The 16,289-nt window shown below is 41.6% G+C and overlaps 1 non-coding gene across 1 annotated transcript; it reads right to left on the minus strand.

The window, feature by feature from the left end:
- Positions 1–4,867: 4,867 nt before the first annotated feature.
- On the minus strand, positions 4,868–4,942 carry Trnas-cga (transfer RNA serine (anticodon CGA)). Its single transcript has one exon. It is a non-coding gene; the product is annotated as a tRNA-Ser (tRNA).
- Positions 4,943–16,289: the final 11,347 nt, after the last annotated feature.

The raw sequence follows: 16,289 nt of genomic DNA on the forward strand, positions 1-16,289 counted from the left end.
CGCCTCACTTTGGCAGGCCTAAAATAAAATTTCCTGCCTTTTCACATCAACAGAATTTAAATTACTAAGCAGTTGCAACAAAAATTATTCACTGAGTCGGTTTTAAAAGACAACTACAAGTCGAGGCATTCAACTGACCAAACAACAAAGTGCACTTAGCAATAGCAGAAACAGCTTAACCCCTGATGATAAATCTCTACCAATGTCTAGCCTTTTCAAGTAATGACATTTCCTACACAAGTTTCATCAAGGAACAAGTTGCCTCGCCCTTACAGAGCGCCTTTTGGAAAACCAACCAATCTGAAATAAAGAACTTTTTTTAGCTAAAAGTTGTAATAAGATGTAAGACAGATCCGGGATAACAGAATCAACGGCCAGTGGCCATGCAAAAATATTTCACAATGGGCAAAGGTGCTTCAGGATTTACAGGAAATTAGGTAAAGTGTACAAGATGCCTATTAATATTTGTTTTCAAGTATTTTAAGCTTACGCCCAAACACGGCTCAACGAGTACACAGGCTATCAGGTTTATTAACACAAATCCCAGGTACAAGGCGTGAGGTTCGTGAGATCTCCATGATTAATCGCCGTGAACATACAGGGTTCCGCAAGCGGACGAACCTAAATGACAATAAACGCTGTTGCTTACATGTACATAACTGGGGTTTAGAAGGAACTAGCTGTAGCAAATCATAAAGAAAGCTAACTATAAAGGTCCTCTAGATTGATCATAATTAGCTGAAGTGTACAACGCCAAAGTAAGGCAAATACAATCTGAGAGGGTTATATGCAAGCAAACAACGTAAGTAGCCGGTCAAATAAACAGAAATCACTAGATGAGCCCAGGTGGTAGAAACGGCAAACAAAGAAATCACAATATAATTATAACAACAGATGCTAGTTCGGCAAACAGCTAATATCAAGTAATGCGGTGTTACTAGAATCAGCTTGCCAGCTGTCTTACACAAATAAGATTAGTTTTCCACAGACGTCCGAGGATTTTACATCACCAAAAATGATCTGATGGAAGCCATAGAGACCAACTGAAATGTAAAGTAAGGTCCCTTTCCTGGTTCGCTCTTCAGTTCAGTAAAAACCGCATAGGACAGTGGCTAATCCGTCCTACAACTCATATACATAAACACGGTTGTCGCTCGCGCGGCGCACAGTATCTCTGTCATGCCGGAAGCAGTCTGTAAGAAAGTTTGACTGTGTCCCTTGCCAACAAGAACACGATACGGCGATTGTACACACCTCTAGAATTTCTCTGAATGGGGGAGAGGGAATGGAAAGGACGACGGAAATGCGTAACTTAGGTATTTCTGGAGAAATTTCTACTAAATTTGGTATATATATATGACAAAGTATAAGTAGAAATGTATTGGGAATCAGTTACAGCTACAACCACTAGTTTGAAGAGAAACCAGGACATGTTAATCGGATTTGTCGACCTGGAAACTGCGTCCAACAATTTAAACTGGTGAAAGATGTTCGAAATATGGAGATAAATAGGGGGAAGCTGTGGGAAAAGACAAAAACAAGAATGAAGTGCTCGGATTAAAAAGGATGTAAGACAGAGATTTGGTCTTTCACCCGTATTGTTCTATCTACAGGTCGAAGGAGCAATGGCGGAAAAAAAGAGAGGTTCAAGAGACAGAGATTAAAATTCAAGGTGAAGGGATATCAGTGTTAAGATTCGCTGATGACGTTGCCATATTCAGAGAAAGTGAAAAGGTATTACAGGATCTGTTGAATGGAACGAATATTATAATGAGTAAATAATATGGATTGAGATTACATTGACGAAAGATGAAAGTGAACAGAGGTAGCAGAAATAATAACAGCGAGAATATTAACATCATAATTGATGATCACGAAGCAGATGAAGTTAAGGAATTATTCTACCTAGGCAACAAAATAACCAATAAAGGCTGGAAAAAGAAGACTATCGCTGACAAGAAGGGAATTCCTAGAGAAATGATGTCTAAAAGTATGAAACATAGGTCTTCATTTGTAGAAGAAATTTCTGAGTTGTAGTTTTGGAGTCCTTTTTTGGCAACGGGCGAATTGTGGCGCCCTGAAAAAATTCGTAGTTGGCGTGGTCGCACGGGCCGCTCGGCGGGCGCGGGACGCTCGGCAGGCCGACCACGTGGTGCCGGACGCTGGCCGAAGCAGAGGGGTCCAGCCGCGTGGCCGGGAATCCCATGGTCACGCTGTGCTTTGTGTCGATGAAGGAGATGTCTATGTCTGGAGTGCCAAAGAAGGCAGACTTTGTGAAACCATAATAGCAGACATTTCATTTCACAGTTTGTATAGAAATTAATAGTAGCCAGATGAATGATGATACTTCAAAAGGAAACATGTACATTACCATTATTTACTCGACGATTCTGATGGTGTAATCAGATTTTCAATACCTTTATTAGTTTAAAGTTTAGTATCGGACTGTAAATTATACAAGTAACACCCAGCAACGAATTTCCTAAATCTAAGCAGTTCATCTGATTTTGTCGATCGACATGTCTTTAGAAAGCTATCAGTGCAAACCTAAATTGGGATGAATTACAGGCATTTAACTTCAATAGTACATGAGTTATTGGAGGTCAAAATGGCCAATTACTATCGATCGTGTCACGCCATAAGTACTCCACACTTACACGAAGAAACGGTAGCAGCATGCTTATAAATATATTTATTCGTCTATGTCTTTGTTTATGTTGTTGTGGTCTTCAGTCCTGAGACCGGTTTGATGCAGCTCTCCATGTTAGTCTATCCTGTGCAAGCTCCTTCATCTCCAAGTACCTACTGCAACCTACATCCTTCTGAATCTGCTTAGTGTATTCATCTCTTGCTCTCCCTCTACGATTTTGACCCTCCACGCTGCCCTCCAATGCTAAATTTGTGATCCCTTGATGCCTCAGAACATGTCCTACCAACCGATCCCTTCTTCTAGTCAAATATACTCTATTCATGAAGAAATTGGTCAAATATTTACTGTGTTTCAGAAAGAACAGAGACATTAGGCTACTGGCTTACTTTTGCTTGCTATTCCTTCGATATATGTTTATTTAATTTGTTAACATATTTAATCATGTTTGTTAGAGCGTGTTCATGGTCCAGCAAGAGGAATATTTATTTAATTTTAAGTTATTTAAATGTGAATCCAGTAGTCCGAATGTGTTTCAGTATGTTTGTACATGTGCATTGGCTTGAAGTCAGGGCAGGAACGCTGTAGCCAATGACAGCGCTCGTGAATGGGGAGACTGTATGGAAGTGGGAGAAGAGGTCAGGGAGAGTACGACACAGGGCACGAGGGTGCTGGACGTATTGGCGCGACGGACGCACGGTCGTGAGGAAGGACTTGGAGTGTGGAGCAGTTTGCGAGTGGTCGTGAGAGATAGAAATACTTTTGAGCGCGGACTTATGAACTTGTGAGATTTCCGAGGTTTCTACAGTGAAGACGTAGTATGTGTATGAATATCTCTCGAGCTATATTGTTGTTCATAACTGATTATGTTAAGTAGGCATCTATTGTTTCTCTGCAATTCAACTCGTATTTTATTTAATTGGTGGACCATCGACACCAATGTTTTGCAGAAATATACCGCATTCTCAAAACTACTTCTGCTGTCGTACTCATAATTTAAAGTCATTAAGAAAGTACCTGCAGATGTTATTTAATTGCAATCTTTCATTTATAAACGTCTTTGTTACGTTCTAAATTCGCAGTTTCCGAGTGATAGGAACCTTCGACCATTCGATTCATATGTATGTTAATGTTGTATAATGTAGACTCAGCAGTTATTTGGCCTGTAATGCGGCAACTACGTATCCCAGACCCTAGACAACGTAACCAGCCAAAACGTATACTATTTCAACTCTGAGTGTGTGGGTGCGTAGTTGAGAGCCACCACCATCATTTCATTAATATTTTGAAAGCCCCCATACTGCACTGCACGGTAGTGACAAATGGACTGCGGCAAAACTGGAACATAGGGAAATAGAATCATTTGTTATGTGGTGCTGCAGAAGAATGTTGTAAATTAGGTGGACTGGTGAGATAAGTAATGACGAGGTTGTCTGTATAATCAGTGAGTGGAGAAATACATGGAAAACATTGGCAATAAAAAGGCAAAGGATGGTAAGACATCGATAAGACATCAGGGAGTAATAACTTTCATGCAACTAGAAAGAACTGCTGAGTGCAAAATCTGTAGAGGAAGGTAGAGATCGGTATAACTCCAATAAAAAAAAACTGAAGGCATATGAGGACATAAAAGTTTGCAAGTGGAATTCGTGGTAGGCCGCTTCAAATAAGTCGCAAGAATGATGAATGAAAAAATAAAAAATTAAAAAATACCGCTAGGGGTGAGGCTGAAGGCAAGAAGAGTCAAATGTCAATATGTCCGAAATTTCACTACACACATTGATGAAGTATGTATGAGATATGCCTGTTATGTAAAATGTAAATAATTCTGTGAAATATACATGACAAATGTGCACAACGATGAACCCTAATGCAGAAAGAGAGTCAAAAATTAGTAAAGGTAGGGTATGAGAGGAAGGGGAATGAAACTATAAATGATACGAAGTTCTCCCTGTCGGGTATGTACCAGCATAAGTGAAAGCTATGTGAGTTCTGGTAGGAGTGCAGCGCAAATAGTGGAGAACGAAATAATTGAATCTTTTGATTGCACAAAACGCACCGCGAAAATAGTTGGAAAAATGCTGTAGTGGGAACACACCTATCACCGAATAAATTTAAGATTTAAGAAGATAGAATGACAGCAGTATAAATAACATGGAGATGAAACAAGCAGAAAACAGAAAGAGACAAGACATAAACTTCCTGGCAGATTAAAACTGTGTGCCCGACCGAGACTCGAACTCGGGACCTTTGCCTTTCGCGGGCAAGTGCTCTACCAACTGAGCTACCGAAGCACGACTCACGTCCGGTACTCACAGCTTCACTTCTGCCAGTATCCGTCTCCTACCTTCCAAACTTTACAGAAGCTCTTCTGCGAAACTTGCAGAACTAGCACTTCTGGAGACAAGACATAGTTGCATGTGTGAACAGCTTTAGGTTCATATGGTTCAAATGGCTCTGAGCACTATGGGACTTAACATCTGAGGTCATCAGTCCCTTAGAACTTAGAACTACTTATACCTAACTAACCTAAGGACATCACACACACCCTTGCCCGAGGCAGGATTCGAACCTGCGACCGTAGCAGTCGCGCGGTTCCGGACTACAGCGCCTAGAACCGCATGGCCACCGCGGCCGGCCCAGCTTTAGGAGAATCAGAATCATATTCTGTGAGAGCAGAGTGTAATAAAATGCAAACAAGGTACTGTGGAAGAAATATGTAAGGAAAACCTCACGCAACATGTCGAAACGAAAAGCGCCCTATTAACAACCTAAAGAATCGAAAATAAAAACCTAGAATGAGGAGAAATATTAAAAACTGACTGGCTTCAGCTCAGGATTGAAATATGGAAGAATTAATGTGAATTACGTTACATCTCTTTAGGTTGAGCAGACACTAGCTGTCTGATATCACATATCTCCCCCCCCCCCCTACACACAGACACACACACACACACACACACACACACACACACACACACATACACACACACACTTCCTCCCCACCACAGCTTTGCCTCCACTGGTTACCTCATTTCCTATCTTCCACACTTCACAGAACTTCTCCTGCATATCTTGCGGGTCTGGCACTCATGGAAGAGAGAATATTGCGGAAACACGGCTTTGATTCAGCCTGAGGGATTATTTCCTGAACAAATTTCCACTTTGCAGCGGAATGTGCTATGATTTGAATCTCCTAGGCAGATTAAAACTATGATTCGAACCGCTATTCGAACCTGGAACCTTTGCCTTTGGTGAGAAAGTTCTTTTCCGAGTGACCTGTCCGAGTTTGGCAGGTAGGAGACGAGGTACTGGTGCAATTTAACATCTGAGGGTGGCGCTTGTGTCGTGCTTGGATAACTCAGTGGGTGAGTCTGGCTTGAAGCGTCGTCGGGAGCGAATTTATTTCTGCTGAGCTGTCTTCTTCAGAAATCAAGACAAGTTTGCTGTATTAATCGTTGAGTATTTAGCTATTGCAGTTGTTTTTGTTACTTATTTGAAGTCGGTGATTTCAAAACGAGATTCTCTGAAGTTCACTTCTGATCGTGAATGTACCTGAAGCCCATTGAATTTGAATGTCACAGTGTTGTTGTTGCGAAGTTAAGAGTTACTTCAGGTAACATTACTGGTGTACACCTTCCGCAGTTCGCTACTGTTGTTTGTGTCAAGCTTAAAAGTTCGCGAAATTGCAACAGTGTATTTCAAGAAACAGATGCACTATGAAATTTACATATGGAGTCCTTTGTGAGATAACATAGGGTGATTTAGGGTAGAGTGGAACAAATTTTAAATGAAAATTGGAGAGCAGTTTCTGTGTATCGGATTTAACTTGCCTGATCTATTCAAACACATCCTGTTGTTCATGAGTTTATCTTGCTACCGGGGGTCAGTTTCTACGACGGACAGCCTATAACGTGAGGAATGGACAGTTACACTGAGCATTGTCCGCATTCTTAGATGAGTGCTGAGCGCATCTGACTCCCATTCAACGGGTCCGGATTCCATTCCCGACGGGGTCGGAGTTTTTCTTCGCCCGGGTAAAGGGTGCAGTGGTGTCTCCTTCATCATCATCGATGCACAAGCCGCTCAGTCTAGGATCAACTGAAAAGACTTGCAACCCAGGTGCCGCACTTCCCAAGTGGGGACTCCTGCCCACCAGTGTCATACGATCGTTCGTTCATTCAGTGAACGTTTGCGTGCTGAGTGCGCGAGGCACAGCTACCGTGCTGAGATGTGGGCGAGAGCACGATGGGCACAATAAACGTGCTGCTGACATATGTGGACGCTATCCCTTGGGTGACACCAAGCAGTATTCTGGAAACGTAGAGTGACAATGACTCAACAACTGAAAACATGCATGAGGAACCTAAAACACAATGAAGTTAGTCGACCGAAAACAGGACCTACAGTAAGTTCTCCTACAGAAAACATCGTGCAAGTTGGCGGCAGTGTATCTGGAGATCGTGTTCCAACACCCTGTAATAGCCAAGGGAAAAAATGGTAGCAAATTCAGCAGCTGGAGCTGAGGCTCCCGGAACGAGAGGCAAATGACTTAAAACCAATTTAAAAAAGAAAGAACAATCTTAAGCAAAGATAAATAAACAAATATAACCGGTATTAGCAAACCATTCAGAAAAAGGAAGGCAACGTAAGCAACAGAAACATCGCAGAATACCCTAAATCTCACTTCAGGATGAAGAACATTTGAAGACATATATAAGTGTAAATCCTCAAGTACACTTTATTGAAGCATTGAAATACAAACCGAGGAAGAAAATCATACGCCGTATATCAAAAGGTTACTTCAAATGCAGATTACAGTTTTCTACAAACTGATATTACATAATTACATCAGTTAATCTTTATGTGACCAATATTTATCTACCTCACAGGCATCATGGGTAGCTCCTACAAGTTTTTTTCTTTTTTTTTATAGCATGTGATTTTACACAGCTTGAAGATTGGAGATTAGGAGATAATCCGTGATTTGCTCTTCTCCCGCATTCGAACAGTGTGGAGTCACAAGTAATTTTCCACTTCTCATGGTTGGTCTTGCACTCTCCGATACCGGATTCTAGCCTACTGAGTGTTTTCCGTGTCGTTCAGTCTTATTTATGTTCAGAAGGTAGATTCTCACGTGGTGCCATCCATTCTGTGATGTCGCTGTCTCTGTTGCCCCAGGAACATATTCTGAACGTTTTCACTGAGAATTTTTGTAAGGTAGAGAAAGTTCGTCTTGATTTGAGTTGGGTAGTTGCTGGTGAGTAGCCACACAGAGAATAGGTCTTTATATTAAATACTTCATTTCTTTCGAGTCGAGCGGTAGATTTACGGCAGACGTCCTGGATTGGAATACCTGCTAGACAGCTGACATGTTGGAGCGGAGTTAATCCCAGTGATCCTGTGATGATGCAGCAGGGTTTCGATTAGGATAACTTCAACCTATCTGGCATGATTGGGATCTGTAAGGTGGTGTACGAACAAGGCTGACTCCTAAATATACTGTAAGAATGAAGCATAGTACACTCTTTTAGAGGTTACTAGTTCACTCACGATTTATTGTTGCCACAGTGCATATGGAGTGAATGATATTGCGTTTACAGATCAATAGCGCAAATGGTTCTGAGGTTCCAGGTATCGACCCATGCTGGAACACTTATACTAATAATACGTGGTGCAGCCTCCACAGAGGGCAATACAGGAGCTGACTGGTATCCTTTTCAGCGTACAAATGGCGATATTGTCCTGCGACACATTGTGCCACGCCTGATCGACCTGTTTATGTAGTTCGGTACGAGTTATTCGCTGACAGGTCCCATGAGACACTTCTTGTCATACCACACACGTGCTCGATTGTAAACGAGTGTGGAAATCGTCCTGGGCAGAGATATTGCAGCATGCCTTTCAGATCACGTTGATTTTCACAGATACTGTGTGCGTAAGAAATATCCTGTTGGTACAACACATCCCCTTCCTGCGCAAGAACGGCAAACGACAGGTCTAACAACATTCTGCGCGTACCAAGCGATGGTTAGCGCCCCATCCAGGGGCACCGAAGGTAAACGAGGGTTGTAGATTATCGCACACAAGACTAAGCCGTGGGATGGGCCCAGTGTATCTTCGACAAATGCACACTACGAGAAAGCGCTCACCAGATCTATATCGTAGCCTCAAACGACCATCACTTGTAAGCAGGCAGAATCTGCTTTCATCTCTGTAGAACACGGTATACCATTCAGTCTTGCACATGATCCTCTGACGGCACGGTGGCATGATTGGAAACTGGGCCAGACGTGTGTATGTCAGTAGTCACACCGCTAATTACTGGCTCGCAACATTTCGTGTTGACACGCCTGGGCTCACAAGCCGTCTTAACTGTGGTGTAGTATGTATACGATCTGCCGCTGCTGTTCTTACAATACGACGATCATGGCAGGTGTCGGTGCTGCATGGATGTCCAGAACCTCGTCTACGGGTGTGAGAATGTTCACATGACCATTGATAACAGCATCGTTGCACAACTGACGCACCACGTCCAACTTGCGTGGTACATCTCCGAAAGGATCATCCCGCCACTCGGAAGGCAACATTTGATCCCTTTCAAATTCCCTCAGTTGGCTGTAGTAAGTACGTGAGCGACTCTGTGGAGAGATTGCCTACTTGCTCCACACGTTATCACCGTACTCAGCCTTCTATGTACGAGCATTCCCTATTAAAGGATAGAAACATATGGCGGATGGCACTGAAATCAGTACATTTACTATCTCACAGGTTTACTATCTCACAGGTGGCATATGCTCTCATCGGATCAAAATCGACTTTGTCTTCGCAATGTACTATTTTCGTCAGTGTATTTTGGTGTAGTGCTCTGTTGTAATTGGGTGTCTTCCTAGGTCACTTGCCATTTTCTTCCTCTTTGTCTGCTTTATGTGGAAGACTCACACTTGTGTTTTTGATGAATTAGGTTTTAACTGGTTGTCTTGGTTGTAATCACCGAGGTTTTTTACAGATTGGTATAAATTCCTCTCAACATCCTTGTGTTTTTGATGGACTGGCTTTCAAATACTTGTCCTAGTAGTAATTACTGAGGTACCTGGACACTGGAACAACTTCCATTAACCAAGCTCTAAACTTGTCTCATGTGTTGCTGTTGCACGGTCGTCTGCATAGATGAAACTATTTCGATCTACTGGGCTGAGAAGATTAGTGATGTAGATGTTAAAGAGGATGGTAACTAAGACGCTTGCTTGTGGGAGGACTTTTTCCGGTTCTTCGCCGCGCGGGATTAGCCGAGCGGTCTAGGTTCTGCAGTCATAGACTGTGCGTCTGGTCCGGGCGGAGGATCAAGTCCTCCCTCGGGCATGGGTGTCTGTTTTTGTCCTTAGATTAATTTAGGTTAAGTAGTGTGTAAGCTTAGGGACTGATGTCCTTAGCAGTTACGTCCCATGAGATTTCACACACTTCTCAACATTTTTTTCCGGTTCTTCCATCTACTTCTATGGCTTTGGAAGACAATTAAAAATCTTCATTTCTGTAGCAAGCATTCTAATATCTGAGTTCCTTTATAACCCTTTGTTATTTCATAGAGCTTCTTTATCAGTAGTTGCTGGTTCTCTGTGTCATATGATGCCATTAGATCGATAGAAACTATACCCGTGATTTAATTGTTTTCAAAACCGTCTTCAGGGTACTACGTTAGGTGTAATACTTGAGAGATGCAGCTTTTCCGTGATCGGTTACTGATTCTATTATTTTGGGTGTTAGGAGAATCATTACTGAGGAGTTTCAGTAGCCCCATAACTCTGTGGCTATTTCTTCCCATGCCTGCTTCCCATGCCTACCTCCTCCATCAACTTAATCCTCTGTGAGTAGTTTGCCTCAGAAATACAAAGAATGACACGTCGATTGGTTGTGATCGTTTCAGCACTAAATGGATTCATCTAGAAATGGTATTTATATTCATTCAAGAGAGTGGTGGATGTTCCTGGAGAAAGTCCCTATAAGTAAACGCTTCAGCACTATCTAGGGATACCTTTGAGGGGGCAGAACCTGTCAGTGTTCAAATATTCTTCATATGTTTAGACAGGTTAAATATATTCGACTTTCTCGGATTACAGAGTAGTGAAGTTTTTAAATTGTATTGTCACTTGAAATTCACAGTTTTTGGCCGAATGCTTATACTAAGTGGCACATTGTTGGACGGTGTTGCGTATATGAAACCGGTAGGCATACTGATTTGATGCACCGCTAGGACAGGTTTTCACTAACAAAAATAAACTCAGGATTTTAACTACGTTGCAGTTTTCCACTACTGATAGATGTTGGCAGTTTTCGGTCATGTATGGCTGACAGCTGATGATGATCTGCCTATTCCGGCTTCTCCATTTAGGTCGTCTTCAATGGTCTTCAGGTTATCCCCGGGAAACGCTGTGGCTGTTGAAATCGCAAATGACAACAAAAGTTTTCTGACTGTTGAAATTAGGAGGAGGTTTGAAAAAAGTCTTTTTTTGGAGGTTAGTAGAAGTTACTAATTCAGACCGTAATGGTATCATTGTTTTTGTGCTCTAAAGTTGGAGTTGAGAGAATCTGACGATCTGGATTGGCAAAACTGCCACTATCATTGTATGAGGTATTTCTACGAATAAATCCATTTTTAAACCTTAGGGTGGTGATGGTTAGAGTCCCTACGGGTTTCTAGGGTGCACAATAGACTATAGTTTTTAATGTGGCAGAGATTATGTAACATCTCCTCCTTACAGTATGAAATGTTTATAGAAATTTTTTAATGCCTGGCTCTGCCAGCGTTTCCAAACTGTGGAAGATCTTCATCATCCGATATATGTTTCTGAATGCTGAATTCTTCCATGTACTTAAGCAGGATCACCATAGGCAGAAGTATGCTTCACTCCATCACAAAATGTAATCTTTAGATACTATAGTCTAATGAAATGGGGCTGTAAGCAATTTTGTCAACTACGTCATCAACGAAATAAGAACCAAATTATTGAGGGACACAGATATTATACTGCATTAACACAATGTGAAAATCATAAGAAAACTTTTGACACTGTCTTAAAAATAAAATTTCATAGGAAAGGAACAGAGTAACTTTATAATATAGTAGAAGCAGACTACTTCTTCGTAAGGAGTGATAAAAAAATCAATGAACTCTTTTCGCTACGTATTCCACATTTGATTTCAGCTCTGTTAGAATTTGTTTGCGTAGGTGATTGGATAATTATTTAATTCATGCCAGTTTCGCAGCCTGTATTCAGGAGTTCAAAAGAAGAAGCAATTTACTTATAAATATTTTACTTACTTATTTACTTCTCTCTGGAACATGATAATACAATAAAGTGTTTAGAAAGGGTCGATAGAGCACTTCGCCGTCGAAGGGGAAAGTCCCACGTTCGAGTATTTGTCCGGCACAGTTTTAACCTACCAGGAACTTCCAAATCAGCACACATTTGACTACAGAGTGAAAATTCACCTTGGGGCTATAGTCATCGGTTTCAGTGTGATTCCAACACGCAGTACACGTTGCTTTATGGAATATGCTAGTACTTATCTAATCTTTTGCTTTGAATATTGTCTTAAATACGAATTTAAAAGTTTGTAGCACCTCATAAGCCACTCCAGCAGTACATAGAGCGAGCACATTCAGCCACACACAGCGTCCAATTGGGAGGGCACGACTGAATGACGACTACTTGTTTCTGCGTACTCGCAACGTCAGCTGCACGCAAGAACCTCATCCCATTACATAACAGCGCTCTCGCTAGGTATGTCCGTGGTCCTGCCCCATCTGCAGCTGAGAGCTCCTCACCTCGAGCGTCGATCTCGACACAATGAAAACTTTTTTGCTAGCTTATATTCTAATTATGCATACAGCAATATTCATCTCCTCATAACACCTTTTACAGTAGACCTAATTTATTTTACGTAATAATTACTGATGATCTGTATACATTTTTTGTACAGTATAAGCAACGGTTTTATTGACAGAAATACAGAAAATTTACACCCATATATCTATAGGCCTTACATTTATTAACCGGTACAGCGCATGCAGCTAATTTGGTCACCAATTTTTGCCTTTGCTTACAATGTAAAATCGTAGTAGTGCACATATATTGAAAAATTATGTTCATTAATCTACACTTTAAATCAAAATAAAAAAGGGAATTATGCAATGATAATTAAGTATAAAGCATGAAAACACCAGGTTGAATCAATATCCCCATCTACTTGTCTTCATGTCTATAACTGGATTTTGCGTAACTAAAGATACTTACCGATCCTTCCCCAGCCAAATCACGGCGTAACACCTGTGATAGTAAAAATATTTTAATAGACAGATACTGGAAACAATAACCATCCTTGTCAATGACAGTCGGGTTGAAATACGAGAGAAATTCCTGCTGTCAACAAATCCACGTCCCGCTTTACAGTTTCCGAACGAACGGTGTGAAGGCGACTGGGAGTAAGAGTTGTGGAGTTGCGTATCTCCCAAAAAGGCCAATGTTCACAGCTGCACATGAATATGTGCGTCTTCAATAGGCAAAACAATACTGGAAATAACCAGTTGCACAACACAGGTGAGTAACGAATTTTTCTCTCTGAAATTGTGGAAAATGTGGGGAGCACCGATGGCCGATTGATGAGTTTGACCAGCAGTGACGAGCACAGTTCTGGCCGGAGGTGATTGTATGACTTTTTGGGGGTGTTTTTCGTACCTTGACTTAGGCCCATTCATTCAAAAAACCGTGACCAAGAACCAAGGTGTTTATTTCAACATTCACCCTCTATCCTCTTCGTCTTCATGTGGGTACTACTTCCTCCAAAATTACAAAAACTGTGTTCACAGGGCTTCACACTTCCGCTCTGGTTTGTCTAACACCCAGTCTCAATAACACGCCTCAGCTGGCCTTCAAAAGCACCCCATGGATAATGTCTAGGACTGTCTGTGAAGGCAGTTCAAACTTAGTAACTGTACGTCGTCTAATCGTCACTGATGGTCTTCACCTGCATTTTGGATCACTGTAGAAACTGGTAGATTTTCTTCGTCGCCGAAATGGATTCCGAGCTCGACAGATGTCGCTGTCAACCTCGACGTCAAGGAAATTTTAAGCGCTTATATTTACCATGAAGTAAACAAAAGAAGTCTTAAAATGCGGGTGTAATGTGACTCTTACTAATTAAGCGAGCCTCCGACAAAGAAGTGATTTTGACAATACAGGTCAAGGACACATCTGTAAAAAGATGTGAGGCAACGAAATTGCAATAAATTTACGTTAAAGATAAACTGCATGAACTATCGATGAAAAATGGAAAGGAACACTGACTTGTTACATATCAAACTCTGAGAACTCACAAAACAGAGCGGTAAACATTGAATAATATGTTTGGAAATCATGGAGCGCATAAAAGCTTTTTTTCATTGGAAAAACTATACAGAAAAGAAGTGAAATTCTAACAGTGAAACAATTGGTGATGCAGGCAAAGAAATATTGTAAATGTTGTAATATGTGTTAGATAATAAGTTTTGCTTTAGCGAACGTAAAGACACTAGACAATTCTGACTTTGCAGTTGATAATGGACGCAAGACTAACAACATACTTTCATGCAATTTATCGACCTTGGAAAGAGCGTTCGATAATGTAAAAGGGTGCAAGATGTTCTAAATTCTGAGAAAAATAAGGATAGCGGGTAATACACAATATGTACAAGAAGTAAACGAGAACTGTACTCTTTGGACACCATAATTATATGGATACCTGATACCTCACGTAGTTTGTTTGTCATTGGAGGACTGGGCAGAGCAGCAGACTATCTGTCTCGGCAGACAGTAGAATACTTAAAACACATTATTAGTTATATAATTTTTTTTTAAACGAGCATGTTAATGGAACGGTGTTCTACCACACACCGCACAGTACTGCCAGCTGTGGCGGGTTTCTTCACAGCAGAGCAGGAAAGAAATGCTGGTATTAAAAAGGGTGTAAAACAGAGATGTAGACTTTCGCCACTAATTTTCAATCGAAACGTTGAAGAAACAGTGACTGAAATAAAAGAAGGTTCAAGACAAATTCAAATTCAAGGTGAAGGTGAAAGGATAGCAATGATGAGATTCGTTCATGACATTGCTATCCTGAGTTAAAGTGAAGATGAAGTACAGTATGTGCTGATTGGAATAAACAGTCTAATGAGTACAGAATATGCATTGAGGGTAAATTCAAAACAGACGAAAGTAATGAGGAGTTGCAGAAATGAGAACAGCGGAAAACTTCACATCGGAATTGATGGTTACAAAGTACATAAAGTTAATTAAATCTGCTACCTAGGCAGAAAAATAATAAATGACGGACGGAGGAAGATGGCATCAAGCTGATTAGCACTGGTAAAAACGGCCGGCATTCCTGGCCAAGAGAAATCTACTAGTATCAAACATAGGCTACAATTTGAGGAAGAAATTTCTGAGAAAGTACGTTTGGGGCACAGCATTGTGTGGTAGTGTAACATGGACTGTGCAAAACCGGAAAAGAAGAGGGATGTGGTGCTACAGGAGAATGTTGATAACTAGGTCGACTGATACGGTAAGGAATGAGGAGGTTCCTCGGAGAGTCGGCTAGGAAAGGAAAGTATAGAAGGCGCTGACAAGAAGGATGGACAGGTTGGTAGGACATCTGGTAAGACACCACGAAATAACTTCCATAGTACTAGAGGTATCTGCAGAGGGTAAAAACAATAGAGAAAGACAATGATTGGAATACACCCAGTAAATAATTGAGGGCGAGGCGTAGGTTTCAAGATGAAGAGGTTTGTACGGGGATGGTCGCATCAAGCCACTCAGAAGACTGAGAAAATGGAGCAGTCCCAGAAAATAAGCTAGGAAAGGAGGTTATGTACATATCCTTGCTAAAAGGAAATAATTAGATGGATATCTCTTACCTCACGCAGTAGTAGTTTGTTTGTCATTGGAGGACTGCAGGTAGAAGCAGACTATGTGTCTTGGCAGACAGTGGAGTACATAAAACACATTATTATTTATATAATTGTTTTTAAAATGAGCATGTTAATAGAATGGCAGTTACGGTGGAACGGTGTTCTACCGCATATCGCACAGTACTGCCGGCTGTGGCCGGTTCCCTCACAGCAGCTTTACGTTCACGTAATGAGAGTGTGCCTGCGCGTCAGTATTTCTGGCGCCCCCCCCCCCCCCCTCTGTCAACTCTGTTCTCGCCTTGCTTACGTCTTTGGCAGTGGTGAGGTGACAGAAGGGGCAGGCTAGACCGCGACGAACGGCTACATAGAGGCGCGAGCAACATGCAGTCGAGTGAGGTGTTTACTCCGTCAATGCGAGCGAGTAAAGGCACGTTGAGTGGGGCTTGGTGCAGAGCTGCCTTCAGAAGCTAAACAGATTGATGAAGTGGAGGCTGCTTTGAGAAGAAACTGTTGGACACCGTAGCCGCAACGCTGTGAGCAGTCGTTGTAATTGTGGAATAATTGAGCAGTCCGGTGGAAGGCGATAATTTCTTCTTTCTTAGGACAGTTCATCCGTTATTCGTAGCCAAGAACTTGCGTGTGCTGAAACTTGGTCGCACCTCCATTTGAGTTGTCTTTTGTGTTTTTCCGACGTGG

This window comes from Schistocerca gregaria, chromosome 4 (genome assembly GCF_023897955.1).
Source record: "Schistocerca gregaria isolate iqSchGreg1 chromosome 4, iqSchGreg1.2, whole genome shotgun sequence".
NCBI classification, from domain to species: Eukaryota; Metazoa; Arthropoda; class Insecta; order Orthoptera; family Acrididae; genus Schistocerca; species Schistocerca gregaria.